The 24,027-nt window shown below is 47.2% G+C and overlaps 3 long non-coding RNA genes across 3 annotated transcripts; 2 read left to right on the top strand and 1 right to left on the bottom strand.

Annotated features, from left to right (window-relative positions):
- The first annotated feature begins 269 nt into the window (after positions 1-269).
- LOC144409449 (uncharacterized) lies at positions 270-6,258 on the top strand. Its single transcript, XR_013467893.1, has 2 exons — positions 270-535; positions 4,640-6,258. It is a non-coding gene; the product is annotated as an uncharacterized LOC144409449 (long non-coding RNA).
- A 10,738-nt stretch (positions 6,259-16,996) lies between these two features.
- Positions 16,997-23,971, bottom strand: LOC144409529 (uncharacterized). The gene is made up of 2 exons (XR_013468025.1): positions 23,516-23,971; positions 16,997-19,571 (listed from the first exon to the last, which is right to left on the bottom strand). It is a non-coding gene; the product is annotated as an uncharacterized LOC144409529 (long non-coding RNA).
- LOC144409528 (uncharacterized) lies at positions 21,579-23,980 on the top strand. The gene is made up of 2 exons (XR_013468024.1): positions 21,579-22,266; positions 23,191-23,980. It is a non-coding gene; the product is annotated as an uncharacterized LOC144409528 (long non-coding RNA).
- The last annotated feature ends 47 nt before the right edge of the window (positions 23,981-24,027 follow it).

A 24,027-nucleotide genomic window follows, 5' to 3' on the forward strand; every position in this document is an offset into this window, starting at 1 on the left:
TCCTCCTGCTCCTCCTCCTGCTCCTTCTCCTCCTGCTCCTCCTCCTGCTCCTCCTGCTCCTTCTCCTCCTGCTCCTGCTTCTGCTCCTCCTGCTCCTGCTCCTCCTCCTGCTACTTCTCTGCTCCTCCTCCTCCTCCTGCTCCTCCTCCTCCTGCTCCTCCTCCTCCTGCTCCTCCTCTATCTTCTTTTTTCTGGGATTCTCTCCCCTGATCTCACCTTCCACTCAAAGTCAGCAGGTTTGGATAAACTGTCAGTATACTCCCCCCCCCCCCCCCCCCCCCCGCTAGTGTTTTACTCTCTTTGGGACACAAACATTGACCTCTGGTCTCACACATCTGTCTCGCGAGGTCACGTGGACGCCCTCAAACATCTGGCGGGACGTCTTCCGATCCACGGCACCCGATGGGGTTCTGAATGTTCTCTTCTTCTTCTTCTAGGAGCGATGGGGGGGATGGGCATGAACATGGGCATGGAAGGTCAGTGGCACTACATGTAGCCCCGCCCCCCGTCCCACCAAGGCAACGCCCCGGGGGACGTAAGTACCCGCACACAGACACACCTGACCACATGACCACCTGGTCACATGACCACATGTCCAAAGGCTTCACAAGTGAGCGTCTCTTCTCCGAACTCCATCCGATACCCCCCGGTCTGCTGATAAGAGCGTTTCATCTCAGCCTTGTTCCTCCGTGTAATGTGTGTGTGTCCTTCGTATCGGGGAGGAGAGCAACAACGAGAGGGAGACTCATGCAAACGGCACTTATTGATAATGTTCAAAGGAAAGTGAAAAATCCAGATGTGGCGTAACGCTGCAGATGTTTCTATCAGAGGAGAGAGAAGACGGGAGGGAAGGGATCGGTTGGGACAGGGGGGGAACGCCGGGGGGGACGGCGGGGGGGGGGCATGTAGGACGTTGCCATGGCAACAGACTGATTGGTAAAAAAAATCAAATGTAAGCAGTCGTCGGTGGAGCGAGGAGAGAGAGAGAAGTGAGCGCCCCTTAAGTGTCATAAATCTGCCGCGTTGCTGTTGATGCATGAGCCACATTAATACACACACTAACCAGCAAGAGGAGCCCCCCCGTCCCCCATGTCTCCCCCATGTCTCCCCCCATCTCCAATGCTCGCTCTGTTTCACTGACTTCTTTGTGTGTTTTTTCTCCTTCGCATCAACACCGTATTTCTTTTTCTCTTTAACTCCCTCTCTCTCCCTCCCCCTCCCCCTCTCTCTCTCTCTCTCTCTCTCCCTCCCCCCCCTCTCTCTCTCTCTCCCTCTCTCTCCCTCTCTCGCCCCAGGGCCAAATAGACTCCCACACCATGCTGCATGTATACAGGCTCGGTGTTGTCACAGTGTGTATAAAGTGTCTCACGGTCCAATTGTTGTGCATTGTTTGGTGTGTGTGTGTGTGTGTGTGTGTCCATACCTTATGCAAACATTCATATGTGAATTGCGTGGTGGTGATGATGGTGTGTGTGTGTGTGTGTGTGTGTGGTAATAGGATTACTCCTGGCTCGGGGAGGGGAGGCAAACTAGTGCAGAATGGAGGAGGTAGCCAGCAGGGTGCGGAGCTGAGCCGGCCCTAATTGACTAGATCCAAATTAAATATGCCATCACCAGAGGTGTGACCGATGGATTTGACTTATTCAGTTTACAGAAATAGAGACCATTAACCCTCCGCGGGATGTGTGCGTGCTGGAAACACGCCGCCCCTCTTCCTGACGCAAACGAACCCCCCCCCTCTAAGAAGAAATGGCATCTTTAAGGTCTGAAAAGCAGGGAGACGGCGCCCGTGTGTGTGTGTGTGTGTGTGTGTGTGTGTGTGTGTGTGTGTGTGTGTGTGCGTGTGTGTAAACATGAGGGCTGGTTCTCCGTGTCCACGCTGCCTCTCTCCAGCAGCTGCTCGCCCTCCCAGCAGAGCGCGCTTTAAACAGCCTCAATTTGCTTGCTGAATCCCGTAATTGGGCCACCAGAGGAATCCTCCACGAGACGGGGAAGCTCGGAGACGACGAGACACAGAGAGAGAGAGGGGGGGGGGGGGGGGAGAGAGACAGAGGGGGGGGGAGACAGAGGGGGGAGGGGGGAGACGCAAAGATGTCAGGAAGGAAAGAAAGCGGATGGAGGAAGATAGCGACAGAATATATCTGGTCTTCCTGGTCGTTTGTTAGCTTGTTAGCTAGCAGCTAACGCATACTGCTACCTTTTTTTTCTAGGTCAATTAAATGTAAGTGATGTGTTATATCCTTTTCACGACCAATTAAATTAATAGGTTATTACGGTACGGTGGGGAGTGGGAGGGGGGGCGGTTATCTTATTTGATTATGGGAGCACAGGTTCATTATATTTTATAAGCAGATTTCATTAGCGGGTTTAGTTTCCGCGGGGGCGCCATTGGGCGGTTATCAGGAGGGTGAGTCGCAGTCACACGGCGAAACGTTAGTTAAAACCACAGCCAGTTAATGGCGCTTAGTGAGGAGCTTTCAACCCGCCGATGATCATGCCCCCCCCCCTTATGAAACAATGCACCTGTGCCTTTGGTAGCGGCCGGAGTGACTCCGGCCGACCTTCCCCGCTTCCACCAAATTAGCCCAAGGGGGGGTTGGGGGGTTCTGGGGGGGGGGTGGTGCTCCTCTGAAAACTGTAATTTTCAGTTTCAGGGACAATAGTTGTGCATGGAGGAATTAATTATGGCGTGAAGCGCATGGAATGTGGGGTGTAACGCTTGAGTGAGCGCTGCCTTTAAAGCCCTCTCTGCTGGGGGGGTCGGGGGGGGGGGGCTTTGTCCCAGGATTCATTGCTCCAATCATTAAGCACAAATTTGTTAACCTTCTGTTGAGAGGTCAAGATCCCCTGCCGCCGCCCCCCCCACCCCCCCCTCAACTTCTTTCTGGTGGATGAACTTTTACTATTAACGGACATCGGTGAAAACGGGTTTAACCCCCCCGCCTGTATTGTCCGTGTGAATGTGTCCCTGTTGAGCCGTCAGGGAGAAAGCTCCACGTATTGATCAGCTTATTAAGTGAAAAGCCTCATTAGCAACGTGTGCTGCTGCATGCGCTTTATGACTCATCACTCAGACAGGAAACCGCTGCTCATTCTTTTTGCTTTCATTTGCATTCTGGCAAATCTCTTGTCAAGATAAGATGAGATAAGATTTCTGTCACACTTTTTTCTGCAGGGAAAGTTTTGATAATAACGCGCGGACCAGATCTGGTTGTATGAAATGTGACCAATAAATGACAGCAATCTAAACTAATCCTACTGGCAGCGACGGGAAACAGCAACAGGCTTTAAAAAAAGGATTTGAATTGAGCCCAAGCGGCTGTTTAGCACGAAGCTACTCTGAGACCGGACTAAGGTTCTGGATGAAAGACTGGCTTTTATTGTGAAAGGTCCAAACTGAAGGAGAGGATTCTGGTCTATGTTGTTATTACTGGACCCCCCCCCACTTCAAAACAGCATTGACCTCTAACACAAACCAGAAAGACTTTGGCCGATAAACCGAACGACTCATTTGAAGTTTCCTCGTGTGCAGTTCGTCGGATTACGCAGGAAACGTTCAGCGCAGCAGCTCGCCGCCGTGTGCGTTTGCTCTCTAAGTCGCTAAAGCAGCATTACTGAGTGCGTCAGATTAACTCACTAAACCTCTTCCTGTCTCTCATACGTCCACGCAGTCCTCGTGGAGAGTCCGTGTTCTGACCCGGATTAGCACTCTGCTCGGGTTGCCGCGCACCGAACGGGTCTGCGTAACCCGAGAGCCCCTTGTCGTATTTAATGTTAATGTTAATGTTAATGTTTAATGTTAATGTTTAATGGCGCCCCGACTCATTCCACAGTTTTCTTTTGCGCTGAAAAGCTTTCTAGTGGAAATGTGTTTGTGTTAATACTTTTATCTCACACTGATTTACTGCGACCAGGTAGAAATGACCACAAGTCAGTCTTTGAGCTGGAGTCCAAGTCCAGTCTCAACTCTTTGATCTAGTCTTAGTCCAGCCTCAGGGTTTGATCTAGTCTCAGTCCAGTCTTTAGTCTTTGATCTAGTCTTAGTCCAGTCTCAGTCTCAACTCTTTGATCTAGTCTTAGTCCAGCCTCAGGGTTTGATCTAGTCTCAGTCCAGTCTTTAGTCTTTGATCTAGTCTTAGTCCAGTCTCAGTCTCAAGTCTTTGATCTAGTCCAGTCTTTAGTCCTTGATCTAGTCTTAGTCCAGTCTTTAGTCTTTGATCTAGTCTTAGTCCAGTCTCAGGTCTTTGATCTAGTCTTAGTCCAGTCTCAGGTCTTTGATCTAGTCTTAGTCCAGTCTCAGGTCTTTGATCTAGTCTTAGTCCAGTCTCAGGTCTTTGATCTAGTCTTAGTCCAGTCTCAAGTCTTTGATCTAGTCTTAGTCCAGTCTCAGGTCTTTGATCTAGTCTTAGTCCAGTCTCAGGTCTTTGATCTAGTCTTAGTCCAGTCTCAGGTCTTTGATCTAGTCTCAGTCCAGTCTCAGGTCTTTGATCTAGTCTTAGTCCAGTCTCAGGTCTTTGATCTAGTCTCAGTCCAGTCTCAGGTCTTTGATCTAGTCTTAGTCCAGTCTACAGACTCCCTCTAAACGATCTCATTAACTCGATCACTGATTGACGTTTTCCTTTGTCTTTCCTTTCCCCAGAGCTGCAGGGACAACCGGGGGATCACGTGTCTCACCGATGCCCACGGAGCACGGCAACAGGACTCCTTTGACTTCCTGAGTCCACGTCTCCACGACGACGACCAACAGCCCCCCTCAGTCCGCCTCCCGAGACACAACATTTCATTCGGCCGATACGAGCAACACGGAAACTCGCCGCCAATCTCCGTCTCCAACGGCGGCGACGCGCGGGAGATGAAACTATCTCCGACCCAGATGATGCCCCCCCCCCCCCCCCCCCCACACCTCCCCCCTCCCTCCCTCCCTCCCACCCCACGTCCTTGACAGACCGATGCTTCTTCTCTAACGGGCTCCAGATTCCCGCCCCCCCTTTTTGGCCACTCGGCCCACGTGGATTCCCCCGTTAAAACGTGATTTTTACTGCGATGGTGAGCGCTGAGGACACGCGGGGGGGACGGAACGGGGGGGGGGGGGGGGGTCGATGCCTCCCCACACTTGTACTTTTGCGGGACGCAGCACCTGTTGAACTGTCATTGACTTTTTGGCAAACAAAAGACACTTCGCGTGGAGGACAGCACCGGGCCGAGGTCTGTCCGACCGGACGAAGAAGAGGCGCCTTCTAAAAAAATATAGTGGATTGAAACATGGAAAGCAAGAGAAAAGAAAGTAAAAGTATAACTATATAACTACGTGGGCAGTGAGTGGAGAAAGAAAATATACTGTATACTGTTGTAAAATGACGCTGGACTCTCACAAGAACGGGGAATTTAAGTATTGTAAATGCTGTTGTCCGGTTCTGCATATTAAGTTGTTTCTAATAGATTTCTTTTTTCAAAGGATGTGAACTTTTTTCCCCTTTTTCCTGATTTCTCTCCACACTATGTGTGTGTGCCGTCTCTCCATCGAATCTGACCCCCCGCCCCCTCCCTCCAGGACATCACAGGCATTTTTAAAAGAAGGAGAGAAGAGGTGTAAAAAGCGACGATGGGATCAGTCGCAGGCTTTTATTGGGACGCTTCGTACTGCGGCACGCGGCCCGTCCTCTGCGCTTCGGAACGCCACATTCGGTGATTTCTCTTATGTTTCATATCAGTTGATTTTTTTTGGGGGGGGGGTGTAGAAATCTCCGACCATCTGCGGCCGTGACTCCAAACACGATGACTTCAGGCTCAGCGGCTCACAGAGAAGCCGGAGCTTTGGAGCCTTTTTTAAATGGAAAAGTGTGCGTCCCACAAACATGTTGTTTCCTGTTCCTCTCCATGTGTGTTACTGAGGGCCTCTTTTCCAGTGTCCTATTGATGTGTTTTATGTCACTGGGCCGATGGCTTCTCCTCCCCTCGGTGTTTGATGGGCCTGATGGGACAAAACCATTTATACCACAGTCCATTCTTATTGATTCTACCCCATGATGTAACGCTGATCAACAGACAGGAGAGAATGTAAAAGTCACTGTGTGTGTGTGTGCGTGTGAGAGGGAACATGTGTGTGTGTGTGTTATAAATGCATTCATTATCCATCGCTTCAAACATGTATTACGCACATCTTTAAGATTCCTTTGAAGACAAGTCATGTTTCTTATGCTTTTACTTTGAAGGGTATATATGTACATCTGTGTTGTAAATAAATAATTTTTGTTCAAATAACAGAACTCATAACTAGTGTCACGGTCTCTTCCCCAAAAGCACCTATGAAATGTAACTTGAACAGAAGCCCGACGAGTCGGAACAGACACGCGTTCGTGTCCACACACGCGCATTCAGAGACACGAAGCCCCCCCCGTCCCCACGCCCCCCCCCCCCCCCCCCCCCCCCCCCGCTGTGGATAATGTGCACACCGCGTCTTTGCCCTCCGCGCACGGAGATCATCCTTCATTTAGCATTAAAACGCATTCAGGTCGAAGAGCTGCGAGGTTCGTTAGTGCAAAGCGGCGCCGATGTCTCCGGGACGCCGATGTCTCCGGGACGCCGATGTCTCCGGGACGCCGATGTCTCCGGGACGCCGATGTCTCCGGAGACTTTTACCTAATTGATGCGTTTGAATCCCAGAGTCGGTGGATTGTTATTTTTTCTCTTCCAAACCAGCGAACACGAGCTGGTCTGTTTCATCCACAACAATAATATACGCGTGTAAATCAACCCCCCCCCCCCCCCCCCCCACACACACACACACACACACACCGCCCCCCGTCCTCCCTCCGTCTCTTCGCTGTTTGTGTTCTTACGTGAATCGAAGCTCCCCAAGACGCCGCCGGTCCGCCGCGCGCCGGATCCGGATCCGGGAGCCGAGCCGACGGGGAGGAAAGCGCGTGCTTCACTGCCCTCTTTAGGGGGAGCCGGTAAGTGTCCGCGGCGGGGGCGCGTTGGACACGGCGCACGGTGCCACCTCTCCTTTTACGCACTGACGAGAAAAACAAACCCACACAGGATAAAAGTGCGTGTGCGAAGTTTGATAAACGTGTAAAAGCAGAGAAGAGACGCGAAGAGACGCAGCGACTAAAGACCCGACGCGACGCGTCCAGCGCAGAGACGCGTCGCGTCCGATCGGGTCTCATGTTCGATATGAAAACATTTATTTAAATAATTCCACTAAAAAATGGGCCAGTCAGGTCAAATATTTTTTTCCGTGCTGCATTTCCATTTCTTTAAATTCTTTTTGAACAAATTAAAATTAATAAAACAAGACGGGTCTACTATAACAAGACTACTAATAAATAAATCAAATACAAATACATAAAACACACACACGCACACTGATTTTATTTAATTCTTGAAATAAGGATTTTTGTTTTGTCCAGTGACATTTTTAACAGTTTTTAATTTTAACAAATGTCTGTTCTATTTATTTAAAGAGACATTTTCATGCAAAATTCTCTTCCATATTATTTTGAAATGTGAATCGTTGACACGATGAGTTTGTCCTCGTGTCCCAGCTGACTCACGCTGCTGATGAGGGGACATTGTCTTTTGACTGACAACAAGTTTAACTTTAAAAGCCCAGCGTCAAAACGTGCGCGTGTCTGTCACACGCACACGCACGCTGACCGCGGATTGAACCGTCGCCGTGACGCGTGCAGCAGAAACGCGCCGCGGGGCCGCGGATGTGTCCGGACAGGCCTTCCTCCTCCCGGGGCGGCGCACACGTGTACGCGCCTGTCCGCTGGACACCGGCGCGTCCTCTCGGTTCAGGTTCCCGGTTTCTGATCGAGGAGCGTTTGTCAAACTGTTGCTTTCATCTTTATTTAATGCTTCAGAATTTTACAACATAATAATGTGTCTCTTATTTTTATTTTTTAGACAGCTGGTCTGATATTTTATTTCTAAATATAAGCAATATTTGGATGTGGTTTTTCATAACGGCCACAACACAGAGGTTTTGGTGCTGGAGTTAAAAATGTATACAATTAAATTAAAATGTCAAATTGTAGCTCTTTATGTCTTCTTTCTTTTCTTTTATTTTGTAAGGCAAGACGATTTTATTTGTATGGCACATTTCAACAACAAGGCAATTTAATGCTTCACATAAAACCGTTAAAAACATCAATTCTTTATGAAAGACATAAAGCAAAGGGATTTAAGAAGTTAAGAACATTGAAGAAAAGGTTATTAAAATGATTTTTTTTAAAAGACGTTATAAGATTAAAAATAGAATAAAATGTGCACTGTGGTTTAAGAATATCAAATAGCAGAAATGATGAATTAAAGGCAGCAGCAAACAGAAAAGTCTTTCATCTGGATTTAGAGGAGCTGAGGGACTCAGCAGACCTGCAGCTTTCTGGGACTTTGTTCCAGATGTGGAGCAGAAGAACTGAAGCAGCTTCTGCACGTTTAGCTCTGACTCTGGACCAGGAAGTAGACCCGTCCCAGACGACCTGAGGGTTCGTGGCGGTTCATCAGGTATCAGCCGATCAGAAATGTACTTTGGCCCTGAACCATTCAGCGCTTTATAGACCAACAGCAGCGGTTTGAAGTCAATTCTTTGTTTGACGGGAAGCCGGCGTGAAGACCTGAGGACTGGAGTCATGTGATCCGTCTCCTGGTCCTATGAGGAGCTGATGGTCTTACAGACACGTAAACACGCCGTTACAGTGGACCAGTTGTTCCACATGTGGCTGAGACGTGAGTCCTCTGGCGCTCAGCATGTTCCTCAGGTGAAAGGAGGCCGACGTTGTAACTGTTCAGGTTCAGGTCAGATAGATGAACTAAAGCTTCGTGAAACCACCAGCGCAAATTAAACAGCGGCCCCCAAACGCCTCTATGGGACCCCCCCCCCCCCCCCCTCCCTGTAAACCTCCCCACCTTCAGAGGTCGTGCAGGCAGCTGGTTTCGAAACAAAAACCAACAATCTGTTGGTGGGGAGAACAAGAGAAAGAGAAGAGAGGAGGACTGTTGAGCGGGGGGGCATTTTGTCATTTATCTCCTTGACGACGCCCCCCCCCCCCCCCCAAAAAAAGCCCCAAAAGCCCTTTGGGCGTGCAGATTGTTTGAGAGGAGCCCACTATTTTCTGCAGCATCATTTATCACTGTCACCACATAATGATTCCCCTCGCAGCTCCTTATTGATGTTTGTAATTGCATTATCTCATGGGGGGGGCGGGGGGGGGTCAATGGAGCCGAGGGGACCATCCAGGGGTCAAGGGACGCTGTTTGTCCATTTAATGCAACCGGCCTCTCGTCATCTGCCGCCTCCTTCAGCTTAAGTAACGTCTCAGAGAGGAAGAGGAGCAGGAGGAGGAAGAGGAGGAAGAGGAGGAAGAGGAGGGGGAGGAGGAAGAGGAGGGGGAGGACAGACTGATGAACTTTCTCCCTCCCTCCCTCCCTCTAGAAGGTGACCTTGGCAGCGCTGGGCGGGGCATGAGGGCCGGAGCAGCGTGGGGGGGGCTCAGGTCTTCAGCTCACCTGGTGATCGCCCCCCACCAGGTGAGCTGTTTCTACCTCTTAGCATGAAGCCCCCCCCCCCCCCCCCCCCCTTCTCCCCCCCCCCCTCAGCGGCTCGAGTCCCAGAAGAAGAAGAACGACGTCACCGATCAGCATTTAATGTGAATATGTGAGATTAACGCGTCTCTCTCAATTAGCCCGCTCCACTGCACGGCTGGGCTTTACTTCTGCTGGGGGGGGGGGCGAGTGCTCGGCCTCCAAAAGCAAACAGAGCGAGTGGAGACACGACGGGGGACGGGGGGGGGGGGGGGGCAATGCTGATAAAGTGATGGCCCCGGGCCTCGTCTTTCATTAGTTCATTTATCTGTTCAGGCTACTTCACCATTAATCATGCAATCCAATCGGTGCCCCGATCTCTCTCCCAATGTATGTGGGGGGCGTTGGGGGGGGGGGGGGGGGGGGGGCTTCTTTGGAAGAGTATTAGGCTGCAAACGAAGACGAAAAGCAGGTGAAATAGTGAGCTTTATTATAAGCAACATGTCTAACAATGATATCTGGGGAGATGAATAAGAGATATGAAACATCTGCAAAGATGTCACGACCCTGAAAGAGACACGGGAGCTTCTCCTCTCACAGCGTCAGATACGATCCGTGACCTCACGCTGCAACTCCGTCCAAACAAACCTCTCACGCATTTTCTGTCATCTGTCGTCACTCGTTTGTGACTCATCTTCACGCTCTTTTCGGTTCTGTCGATCTCTCGGGATTCGGCTTCTTTGCTGCGGCAGAACGCAGGCGTGTTGTTCATTGCAGTTTTTTTCTCTGTTTGACGGGACGTCCGGTCACAAATCCTCCTGCTGCTCGTCGGCATTAAAGCGCCATTATCACTCCTCCTCCAGATCAACCGATGGGGCCCAAAGTCACGCTTCCTCCAGCCAATTATGCACCGGTTTCTGCTGACAGAGCAGATTGATCGTCATCTCTAGAATCCATACCTGTCAAAGCGCTGATCTGGCTGCATTGTGGGCGATGCTGGTGACGCGTGATGCGTGTGCTGCTGGTAACATCTCATCGTCATGTGATCCCAGCCAGGAAACGGCTTTTATGCTCCCGGGAGGGAGAAACATTTAAATCCTATACGTAGTGGCTTTAACTGGTTATTTAGCATGATTTATTCCACAGGATGACAGGATGTGGATGAGTGAATTCCCAGATTGGCGAGACGGCGGCCGCGTCGTTCCTCAACCTCACGAGCCACTTGTCACGTTCTTAATCCGCTATTTACATGATAAACAGTTTGTGACTGACGGCACGTCGCTGCAGGTCTGAGCGCCGTTTGTCCAAAACGTCTGTGAGTAAAAGGTAAGAGGAGCTGACGCACACGCAGAGGGTTTGAAGGCCTGTGAGTACATTTAACGTAAATAGTCCACGTGTATTTATACATATATGTGTGTGTGTGTAAATGCTACACATTACGCACACAGTCTACACACTCTGAACTATCCATCTTTATCCACCTTATAGATTTATGTTCTCCGTGTAGAGTGAATAAACGCCACGCTCACACACACAGACCCCCCCCCCCCCCCATCGCCCCCCATCGCCCCCCATCGCCCCCCATCGCCCCCCCGCTGTCAACCTCTCAACCCGAGCATCTCAGCACTCAATTTACAAAGCAAATCTGGTCGTCGGCGAGTCGAGGGACGGGGGCGGATTCATGGACCATGGACAGTTTATAAGAAGCAATGCAGTCCATCAGAGGGGGGGGGTTCAGGTGGGGGGGGGGGGGGGGTCCACGCAGGAAGCCGTGTTTTTAAATAATAGGCGCAGTTAGTTCAGTACGTGGTGACGCTGGATGGAGTCACAGTGAGAAGTGACGTTGTTGTTGTTTAAGGAGACGGAGCTCGTGGGGAAAACAACAACTACAGAGAGCCCTTCAAAACAAAAGACGTGTGCTTTACAAAATAAAGACTTTGATAATGATTGTGATTTATTTTGTTGTTTTACATTCAACTTGCTACAAATTGTATTTACTTCGAATTTAAATAGTTACAAATGTGTTTTAGTAGAATTGTTAATAACAACAAAGCACCGTCACTTGACGTTGAGCTCAAAGAATGATGTTGATGACTTATTGTTCTGTCTTTATGATGTCTTATACTGTTATAACAGGTTGAAGTTATAGTAGTTGTACAGCGTTGTGTAACTCACAACTCAGATATATTTGTCACTGTCACACGTCCACCTTGTGTGATACCCGTAAAGCTTGTTATGTCTTATAAATGTGATTATTATGTTGAATTTGACCTTTATGGTAAATGTCACCAACATTTATATTGAAAATGAAAACTATTTACTTGCTAAAATGAAAATGAGGATGAGTCCTGAGAGAGAACATCACATATAACTGGATTAGAAGAATAGAATCCAACATGAAACCTTCCACTTTTACCGATGTCCTGCTACGAGGAGCGACGCCTCGGACCGGCGAGGAGATGCGGGAAAGACGGCGTGAGAACAAAGAGGGCAGAGACGATGGAGGGAGCCGACACACTTCCCTCGCCGGGCGAACAGCTGCCGTGGCGTCGCTGTCACGCCGACGGGCTTGTTATGTAAATGGCCGACGACGCCCAACAGCTCGCTTGACATCAGCGGCAGAGACGTCACTCGACCGCTCGCCGTCACCGCCGCTTCCTCATCAACGGGGTCCACGGCGCTTGGGGAAGCTCTCGGGAGAGATTGTGGAAAGTGACAAAAGGCCTGGAAACCAAACTCCTAAACAGGGGGGGGGGGACACACACTCACACAGACACACACACACACACACACACACACACACACACACACTGCTGGTCTGCAGGTTCCACGTGAAAAGCTTTTAGCAGCTGAGGACTATTGTTGAGTTCCGTGAGGTCTGATAGTGTTGAAACACAGCTCAGTTGATCAGGCACATGGATGGACAGATGGATGGACAGATGGATAGATAGAGATAGATGGATGGATGGATAAATGGATAGATAGAGATAGATAGAGATAAATGGATTGGTGGATAAATGGATAGATATAGATATATGGATGGATAGATGGATAGATAGAGATAGAGATAAATGGATGGATAGATGAATAGATAGAGATAGATGGATGGATGGATAGATAGATAGATAGATAGATAGAGATAGATGGATGGATGGATAGATAGAGATAGATGGATGGATGGATAGATAGATAGAGATAGATGGATGGATCGATTAATATATAGAGATAGATGGAGATAGATGGATGGATGGATAGATAGATAGAGATAGATGGATGGATAGATAGAGATAGATGGATGGATGGATGGATAGATAGATAGAGATAGATGGATGGATCGATTAATATATAGAGATAGATGGAGATAGATGGATGGATGGATAGATAGATAGAGATAGATGGATGGATAGATAGAGATAGATGGATGGATGGATGGATAGATAGATAGAGATAGATGGATGGATCGATTAATATATAGAGATAGATGGAGATAGATGGATGGATGGATAGATAGATAGATAGAGATAGATGGATGGATAGATAGAGATAGATAGAGATAGATGGATGGATGGATGGATAGATAGAGGTAGATAGAGATAGATGGATAGAAATAGATAGAGATAGATAGAAATAGATAGAGATAGATAGAAATAGATAGAGATTGATAGATAGAGATAGATGGATGGATGGATGGATGGTTGTCGTCGCTTGTGGCTGCAGGTCGGCGGCTCTTAACCAGTTAACCACAACACTGTGTGTGTGTGCATGTGTGTGTTTACACAAGTGTCTCTGTGAGTTGGGGGGGCTCAAGCTCTGTTCGTCCTCGCCACCGCAAGGAAAACACACAATAAATTCGTCCTTCATACACACACTTGACACCCATGTGTCAAAGGGGGGGGGGGGGGGGGGGGGCGTTGAGTAAAATCAACTAATTGATAATATGATAATAAGACAATATAACAATATTATTCAGAACTAATATCCTTGAGTTAACAGTACTTAAAATAACTTGACAACTTGAAATGGTTATTTTAGATTGAAAACATCAATGAACAGCACTGAATATTTTATGTTGAGTAACACTAATCGTCGCTTAACTATTACGTTTTTTCAACTTCTCAAATTTCATCAAGTATAATCAAAATCCTTTGCGACGCTGCCTCCATCTTTACATTTAAAAGTGTACACTGCTCTGGCAGGAAAACTCAAAGAACAGCATTTAAACATATCTAAACTCAAAGAGTTAAACATCTGCTTGCAAAACGATATAATTAATTTTCAGAATTCAAAGACCAAATTGGCAACAAATCAGGAACAACGTTATCATGAATGGACAGAAACTAAAACAACTATCGTATTGTCTGTAAAAAGGAAACTGTACATCGATCTTCAGAAAACATCAGTGGCATTTAGTGAAAACACACACAGCACAGATGAGCCAACAAAAGGGAAATGCTGTTGAGATGTCGCATACATCATGCAGGACAATCCGACAATCAGGGCGATGCTCGTTGTTGGACTTGAGCGGACCGTTCCAACCTTCAACCACTGTGACTATTCCAAGCTCAAACATCTCGACCAAGACTCCTGTGGGTCTGAATTCTACAGAATATTAAACAATATTCACCCCCTTTTTAAAGTTCTCATTTTAAATTTTAAATTTGAAGCTGGGTCATTTTGCATTACTGAATAAAAAAACGGTGTCTTGATGTCTTTTTTCAAACTTAATAATTGTGCAAATGTCTGTTTGTTTTCTATACTTAAACGTTTCAGTGGATTGTGCTACTTATTAGTAAAGTTGACATTGTCCTAAAAAAGTGTTGGGACAAACGTTTGGCTTTTTAGAGTGCATGCGTAGTGACCCAATTTTTTTTTTTTCCAATGGCGAGCGATCTACCGGCAATGCCTTGGCGATCGACCGGTCGATTGCAATGGACCTATGAGGTCATCCCTGATGTGAGATTAGTTTATTTGTTAATCTATTGACAGCCCTAGTTTAAACAACTAAACCAACAGTTAGCTTCAAACCGCTAACGAACTAAACCAACAGTTAGCTTCAAACAGCCAACGAACTAAACCAACAGTTAGCTTTAAACAGCTAACGAACTAAACCAACAGTTAGCTTTAAACAGCTAACGAACTAAACCAACAGTTAGCTTTAAACCGCTAACGAACTAAAGCAACAGTTAGCTTTAAACGGCTAACGAACTAAACCAACAGTTAGCTTTAAACGGCTAACAAACTAAACCAACAGTTAGCTTTAAACGGCTAACAAACTAAACCAACAGTTAGCTTTAAACGGCTAACAAACTAAACCAACAGTTAGCTTTAAACGGCTAACAAACTAAACCAACAGTTAGCTTTAAACAGCTAACAAACTAAACCAACAGTTAGCTTCAAACAGCTAACGAACTAAACCAACAGTTAGCTTTAAACGGCTAACAAACTAAACCAACAGTTAGCTTTAAACAGCTAACGAACTAAACCAACAGTTAGCTTTAAACAGCAAACGAACTAAACCAACAGTTAGCTTTAAACGGCTAACAAACTAAACCAACAGTTAGCTTTAAACAGCTAACGAACTAAACCAACAGTTAGCTTCAAGCAGCTAACGAACTAAACCAACAGTTAGCTTCAGGTTTTGAACCAGAGTTCGTGCTCAGTTTAATCTCCTGAAAAAAACGCTTTGACCTCCAGCCTCGTTTTATTCAAAACCAGCCCTCATCTTCTTGTCCGGCTGTCTTTTCTCAGATTCTCACCACTGGAGATAATGAGAGGGTACTTACTGACGAGTTTTGGAAAACATCTGGATGATAGGGCCATATCTTTTCTGTAGTTAAAGTCAGGGGAAAGGGGAGAGATTACCACGCTGCAGATGTTTTCTGTTGAATACTGTTATTGCAGACATCTAAAATGCACCACTTCCTGTTTTCAAAATAATATTTTTTAGTTTTTCCAAGAAAGGAGCGATCAGACATCTGGAGTTGGGCAGATGTGGAAACTCACAGGGAGCATTTGGCTGAATTACCGTTGTTTTTAATCAGAGGAAAGGAAGCATAAAGGGACAAGTGATGGTGATTCTTCCTGGTGACTCAGTCTGTCGGAGGCGAGCTGTGCAGAGACTCTCCCTCTCTATCCGCTGTCACTTACTTTTAGAACACGATAAAACGTCACATCAGGACAAACAACATTTGTTTCATGAAGAGTATTTTGATTACTTTCTCCGTCTGATGAAATTCAGGAATCTTCTGCATGAAAGATGAACGTAGAGGAGACTAATAAAACATCACGTGGGCCAGAATACATATTGTTTTTGATTTTTCATCGACATGATGAGCATGTGTGCATGTTGGGAAATGGTTAGCATTGCTACATTTGTTATGCTAACAGGAGGAGAAAAGACTCACAATGGCCGTAAATAACTTTCAGGTGGAACATGTTGACCTGTGGAAAGATATGCAGAAAGAACTAAAGCCCTCTGAGGCCCGTTCCCTTCCCCCCATTGAGACTTTCTCTACTTTTCTTCCCCAGAAGTAAAAAAAAAACTTCAAATGTGAACTGGCGGGGTGAGGCAGAGGACACGGCGTCTTGTAAAACATATGCGCTTGATATTAGGGCCATAAAACTTGTAAAATTAAAAGCTATTTTGGAAAATAGAGAAACATTTTTGCGTCTGGCTTTGGACAGAGGTTGTTTTAACTCGGGGCAGCGAGGCCCCGTCGGGGCGCAGGTAGCAACTGTCAACAGTCAGCAGGCGGAGGGGAGGGGGGGGTTGCATGCTCACCTTGTCCAACCAGATGTCCACATGTGTGACCGGGTCCCCCCCCCTTCACCTTCGAGAGAACCAAGATCCAGAGAAACGACGTCTGCTCTTAATTACGGAAAAAAGGGAGCCCTGAGCTTCCGACGTCTACTCCTCCTTTTAGACTTGAGTCGCGGCTACGCAGGAGTAGCTATCGACTAACAAAGCGGCCTCGCCTTGGGGGGGGGGGAGGGGGGGGTAGAGGTGAAAAAAAAAATACAAAGTTGGGTTGATTGAAAAGCTGCAAAAAGCAATTAGAAGGCGCAGACCCGTCGTCTTAGCGGCCCGCAAACATCGTAAATCGTGCTGCGGCCTCTGTTTATGTTGCGTTGACCTCTATGTGGCCTCATGGCCTCAGCACCGCTGACATACATACACATGGGGGCCACTTGATATATACACACACACATATATATATATATACACACATATATACACGTCTGGTTAGGTTCTGGAAAAAGTTGTGGTTTGGGGCTAAAATTAATATGTAAGTGGCCGTAAGTACAAAAGTTAGATATAAATAAATCAATGTCAACCTCTTGTTCTTCATTAACTGCAGTTGTTAATTTAACCTAAACAACAATCTTTATCCCACCCTAACTAAACTAACCAGTTTAGTTATCTAACCCTAACTAAGTAGAAAAAGAGACACTTGAAGGAGGAGACACATTCCTATGAGCATTTGTTTTTATCACCGTTACAATATAGTAAACACACCCAAACACATTCAAATACATACAAGCGTATTATCAAATCCTGCACATCCTGCTTCCATTTACACCGCAGGTTCATGTGGTCCAGGACCTCAAGTCTGGTCTTGTTTTGTCTGTTTGGTTCCTCTCCTCCACCTCCCTTGATTCCTCTCATTTGCATGCTCCTCTCCTCCACCTCCCTCCTCCGTCCCGAGCTTTACGATGATGAAACGCCTTCCACCTCGTGCCTCTGTGCGTTTCTATTCCTGCCGCCTTCCATTCTTCCCTCTCCGACGTCAGCCTCCTTTCTCCGTCTGACTTTCTTGATCTCTTCGTCCTTTCCCCCGCCGCACACCCTCGCTCTCCTCCTCTCTGCACCTCTCTCTCGGTGGCAGAGTGGTGATAAATCCCTGTTTTATTGCTGGAGAATTCCTCTCTCCCTGCAGGCCTGACAGCTCCCCGCGTTCTGAGGCACCGCGAGGGCCGAACCCAATCCTCCCTCCCTCCATCACTCCATCTCTGCCTCCATCTGGCCCTGATTACTGAGAGAGTGGAAGGGTGGAGGGGTGGGGGGGGGAGGCATCACACCATTACACCCTAGGAGAGGGAAGGGAGAAAGGAAGGAGGGACGGTGGGTGTGGATGATGCACCGCATGACGGTGACGGAGGAGGAAGAACACCAGACGGTTGGGAAAAAAAGAGGAGAAAATGGGGATGCAAACAAAAATAATTTATAAGGAGACAAGAGGAGGACGAGGTCTTGTTGGATGAAGAAGAGAAGGAAGAAAAAAAGAACAGGAATTCCAAGCATTTTATTTCTCTTTTTAGGGCATTCAGTCGTATTTTAACGGGAGCTTCGATTCAAGCAAAAATAGTATTTTTAACAAGATAACCGGTTAAAAACACAAATAAAGGACGACTCCAGATAAGAAAGGAGACGAGGAACCGACGCCTGTGTAGAAATAAAATACTACTGTGAGTTTTAGTGAATTCACAACCGAGTTGAAGAAATGTTCCTTCACAACAGACGAGGCTGCGTGACAGAAGGAGAACAAATAAATGCAGGAACAACAGGTGAAGGATGCACATCTACATATATATACGTCTCCAAGGCGAGCTGCAGTGCCAGCGTCATTCATGTATTTATTGATCCTTTGCCTCCAAATATCAATCTGAGTATTTGTTGGCAGCAGAAATAAAAAACGGCGTCCTCACATGAGAAGATGAAATGAGTGACTGAGACGGAACCCTGCAGCTGTACGACGGGAATTTAAACATATTAGAACCTACGAAAAAGTCCTGCAAATGTTACAGAGAAGTGATACTGGCCTTTGTTTGGGGTGGAAAGTGACTAAAGTGTGTGTGTGTGTGTGTGTGTGTGTGTGTGTGTGTGCAGCAGGTGCCAGAGGAGTGTGTAATAAACACAACTGCTTTGGACAAGCTGGCCTCTCACATGAAACCATGTGTTTTGGGCGAAGTCCACCTCAGCTGTTCACACGATCAACACTCAGCGGCCAAAAGGCCCTCAAGAAAACACGACTAATTAATATCCCGGTCGCCACGGCGACGGGATGGAAGTCTGCTCGGTTTGTTCGGTTTGTTAAATTAAAGATTAGATTTTATATGATTATCTGATTTATAGAGAGAAATACTCTCTCTTTTCACGCTGGAACATTTTAAAGAGACAAATCTGTAAATATATATTAATGTAAATACAACATCTTTATTTTACGATATTATATTATATTACATCCAAATATGATCAAATCAAGACCAAATTGTGCTCCTTATTCTATTAACAGGTTATCATAAATCTCTTATTATTAAACATGCTAGAGGATTGGTTTTCTCTTTTTTAATAATGAGCGATAAATACGACTGATGATCAACAAAAATACACAAATCATTTTTAAATTAGAACCAACTTCAACCATAAAAGTAAATCCACAGGACACCGTCGACTGAGCTTTAGCTTGCTGTTAGATTATGAATCCCCCCCCCATCCTCCCACCACCTCCACCAAAATAATCAGGATAATTTCTATTCATTATTACACCTCCATTTGTCTTGGAGACGAGACGTGGGGAGGACGGGGTATAACTCTGAGGAATAACAATACCATTAAAAAGCCTGCGCGGCAAATATCAATCATTGTTGCCGTTAATGTCCCTGCAGCCTGTTCAGATGGCCTCTCTCTTCTGCTAATGTCCACCCATCTGTGTGTGTGTGTGTGTGTGTGTGTGTGTGTGTGTCGCACTCTAAGCCCTTTAATCAACAACCGCTGCATCTGGGCGGGTAATGAACGGCCTTGTTTATAACCTCTCCCCCGTCCCGGCTGATGGATGCCGCGCCTCATGATGCCATCGCTTGAATAAGAAATGAGGCCGTTGCTTTGCTTTAATATCCAGCAGAGAGTCCCGCCTCCTCGGGTTAAGTCGCTATGGCGATGACGGCGATGTTTCCGGTTTTGTCAGCCGGCCAAGAGGATTGAGCCGCGGATCAAAGGGGGAAGTCGTGAGGCGGTTGGTTCGGTCGGCTGAGATCTGGAGATGCTGAGACAACAAAAGGGGGGAATCGCATTCAAGTGGAAAGCAGCTTTATTGAGTCACAGAGCGACACAAAGCCTGAAGAGAGTTCTTCCTCGTGACATCGGCTCCTTCCAGACTCCCAAAGTGACCCGGGCAACGAAAGGCGGGTCATCACGACCCCCCCGGAACCAGCTCATTAAAGACCCCTTTCCTCTGGAAAATAATTCAACTGAATTATAACTATTAATGCAGTGAAGCCTAAAAGAAAAGAAAACCTTTTTACATTTTCACATTTATTTTGTTAGCCGTCTTTTGGTGGAGGGTTTTCCAATGTATTCTATATTTATATCTGTAGTAAAAGACATTTACATTTACGAGATGCCGCCGTCACACGATGACTTGAGTCCATGAGATGAAACAAAGGCTCAGTTACAATATGAAAATGAAAAATAACACTATGATGTCTCATTTAGAGACATAAATGTGAGACAGCGGTTATATGTGAGCGGGAAGACAAATGATCAGATATATAAATACAGTGTGTGTAACAATCGGCCATCATGAAGGAACCACCATCCAGAGCAGACACAGCTTTGCCGGCTCGACCCGGTGGAACAGCCGTCAGCTGTCCGGCTCTCTGACAGCGCCTCACCAGCTCTCCGCCCCTAAACTGTGACACATTCCAGCGACAGATAGGAGAACCCCCCCCCCCACCGAGCCCCCCACCAAGCCCCCCCCCATTGCTCCATCGCCGGCGGAATCATTGGTAAAGACAGGCATTCAGGAATGACACTGATAGCTGCTCCGAAACCATTCCCACAGTGATTTGCCCTCCATCTTCGCCTCTTTATGAAGCACACGTGTCCAGGAAGACAACGAGTTCCCCCCAGAGACGGGCATCAGGCCTGGGGGGCCCTCGAAGGGCCACAAACAGGCCCCTCCGAAGGCTCCTCAACTTTACGGGCAGCCATTCTGAAACGCAATTAATCCTACGTGGAGGAACTTTGATTTAGTTTGAGTGGAACCTTTTGAAGTCACGGTTGAGATGGTTGGAGGGGGAGGAGCTGCTAAGTGCCCGTCGGCCAATCAGGGCGCAGGATGGCGAGGACGGCGGCGCACCGGCGCTTGTTTTTAGAGACCCGCGATTCACACACAGAGGAGGATGGACCTTCTTTAAAATACCAACTAGTGCCGGACGTCCTCTGACGAGATGCTCCTCAATGGGAAGCTGATCTCAGAGTTGGATCGAAGTGGGCGGAGTCGGGCCTTTTAGGCTCCTGAAGGTCGACCAGAGGGAAGAGCAGAAGGCGACGACGTCGTCGTTAAATGCCGGCGATTCGACGGCAGAACTTTCTGCCATGTTTCTCGTCCAAACTGCAAAGTGCTTCATGACGGCTTTAATTTACTGCACCTGAGGGCCAAAGTGGGACGGAGACACACCGTCCCTGCCCCCCGCCCTCATCCTCGGCCCAAATGAGAGACGCCAGCTGGGGGCCGCTCGGTTGATGCCGGGCGCCGCTCGGTGGCAGTGACAGCTGAATTATCCCAGAGGCCTCGGCGGCTGATTATCAGCACACAAGTCATCAGGGCGTCAACCCCCCCACCACCGCCCCCCCCAAACCCCAATCCCTCTGCCCTGCCCCCTCCCGCCTCCCTGTCACCCCTTGTCAAGAAAGGGACACCTCCTGCGAGCGCGCCGCGCGGCTCTCCTTGACAGCTAATCTCAACAGTAACAATTACGGCGCCTTACTGGTGTCATAAGGGAGTGGCCTTTATAATCCAGGTAACAGGTAATCTGGAGCAGAGCATGATGGGAGAAGAACGAGAGGTGCCGTGTGTGCAGCACACATGGTGTAATGACACCAGTGTGTGAATCGTTTTGATCGGGAGCCGTTTTGTCAGCGTACTGATGACACCATTTTTATCCTGGAATGTTATTGATCGTTATTGATCTGGCAATAGAGGCCCACCTCACTGTACATCTCTGATTATCAAAGGGACGGACACATCGTACAAACGCTGACGGGTAGATGTGTCCCTGCAGTGAATATCGACACTAAAATCTTAAACGAAGACAGACAAAAAATGCATTTTGTATTATGAATTAATATGTTTTAACAATTGACTATATTTATAGCAACAAAATAATATTACATAACCACATTTCCTACATCCCATATTTCATTTCATCAATATTTGTATCAATTCCAGCACTTTTTATATCATACTGGCTTCGTTTTTAATCCCACAGTTATTTCCGCTAAATAACCGCGTGGCGCCGGTGAAGTTTGGACCACGTCGCTTCCCCTCCGCCGCTAAGATAACGTGAGGCTCTAATGAGGAGAGCTGAGCGGCAATTAACGCGCCCAAAGTGGACCTCATCAGGACCCCCCCCCCCCTATCTCTCCCCCCCTCACCCCCCCGTCTCCCTCTCTCTCTCTCTCGGAATGCGAGGCTGGAAAAAACAAACAAACACCGGAGAGCAGATGTTTCCGTCCTGGAGGCGGTGGAACCCGGTCCTCGGTCTCCGGTCCTCGGTCCTCGGTTCCCGGTCCCCGGTCCCAAAGCCCCCGGTCCTCGGTCCCCGGTCCCCGGTTTGCGGCCATCGAAGAAGTCCTTTATTGTTTTTTTCAGCGGTTGCACGCGGCGCAGTCCGGTCGGACCCGCCGGTTAACGGCGCGTTATTCCTGCGGCAGCGATGCTCCCAACAAACGCACCGGTGAGGAGGGAATTCTTTATATTCTTTCAATTATTAAAAAATATAATTTAAAAAAGAGCCTTTGAAGGAGTAAATTATTTCGAACAAGTATAAAAAATTAAATAAACTAATTAAATGTCTAGAACAGGAGAAATATATATTAAATAAATAAATATAAATATTTTAAACTCAATTAAAAGCATAATTTAGTACATTTAAAGTCAGCCAATCTGTTCAGTCAAATAAACAATTGAGAGAATATTTACGAAGTTAATAGAAAATGGGTCAAAATATGTGATCCAGATTTGAATAGTGGAACTTAAATGTTTTATTTAGAATGTTTTTTTTATTGCTTGTAAAAACTATTTACAATTTTAAAATGATTTAAATATTGTGTTTTAATTTATCAAATTGAGAAATAACATAAAAAAATAACAATACTTTATTAAGGGCCGGTCAACATAACCTAACAATGCTACTGCTAAAAATAAATATCTATTTAATATTTTTTTATTACAACTGTCTGTTATAATTGTTGATGAATGTATTTTATTGCAGAACTAAAACAGGTCGTTTCACATCTGGGCCTCAGTGCACCCTGATGATTAAACAGAAAATGTGAGAATAACCTAATGCAGCGTCAAAAGAAGTTACTGTCAAATTAACAAAATCACTTCCATGCGCACAATTACACGTCTCCGTGTGCTGCTTCTCATTTCTTATTTTTACCGTAATAATATAGGACAATTTAAAGTGTAGAAAGTCCATTGATGTGAAACACAGATATTGAAATGGCCGGATAATTTATCCCTCAAATGTCTGTGTGCTCACAAAGATGAATATTAGGAAAGAAAATAAAGCGAAATCTCCCTAGCAACATAAAGCACAACACAGCAACGCGACAAACTGGCCGTTCAGCAGTTTTCATCTTCCTCCCTCTACAAGACGCAGAAAATAAAGAGTTTAGGAGGAGGAAGAAGAGGAAGAAGAGGAAGAGCAGGAGGATCGTGGGCAGGAGAAAAAGGAGGAGGAATAAGAGGAGGTAAAGGAGCCGGAGGAAGAGGAGCAGGAGGAAGAGGAGGAGGTCTTTGTTCATTCTTCTGACCCGAGCCGCTCATCTTCCTCAGAGCTCAGCGGGAGATGGCCGGCGCTCGCCTCTCCTACCCAGAATCCCCTCTGGTGTGTGCATATCATTTGCATACATCTCTTTGTCGACTGTCATTAAAGCCTCGTCACTCAGACCCCCCCACATGAAGCCATGAATGCGTACCTGTGGTGGTGATGGTGGCCGCTGAAGCCTTTGTCCAAGAGCAACCAGACGAGGGTGAGGAGCCGGGTCGGGGCTTTGGGGGGGGGGTCCGATAGGAAGAACCTACCCTGCACAGAGAGAAAGAGAGCGAGGATAAACGAGACCTCTGTGTGCGGTGGAGGCCTGCCCCCCCCCCCCCCTCTTATCCACACCGCCCTCCCTGACTTGAACCAGGCTCCATTTTGTGTTAAGCAGCTCCCTCTCATGACAGATCTCTGCTGGGGTCAGAGGTCAAAGTTGAGAGTCGGGTCAGCTGTAACACAACATGCAAAAGAACTCTGCCCCCCCCCCCGGGGTGACGGACTGCTGGATCTTCAGCGGTTGTCAGGTGAGCTGGTGGAGCGCGTTGGTTCATGGAAGCAGATTTCTCAAGTGTGAAGAAGTAAACATTAAAAAACTGTGTTTATGTCACGGAGGGAAACAGAAGGCCGTCTGCTTGCTCTCATTTCAGCCCCCACGTCGTCCTCCTCTCC

The sequence above is a fragment of the Gasterosteus aculeatus genome, chromosome 6 (assembly GCF_964276395.1).
Source record: "Gasterosteus aculeatus chromosome 6, fGasAcu3.hap1.1, whole genome shotgun sequence".
Lineage (NCBI taxonomy): Eukaryota > Metazoa > Chordata > Actinopteri > Perciformes > Gasterosteidae > Gasterosteus > Gasterosteus aculeatus.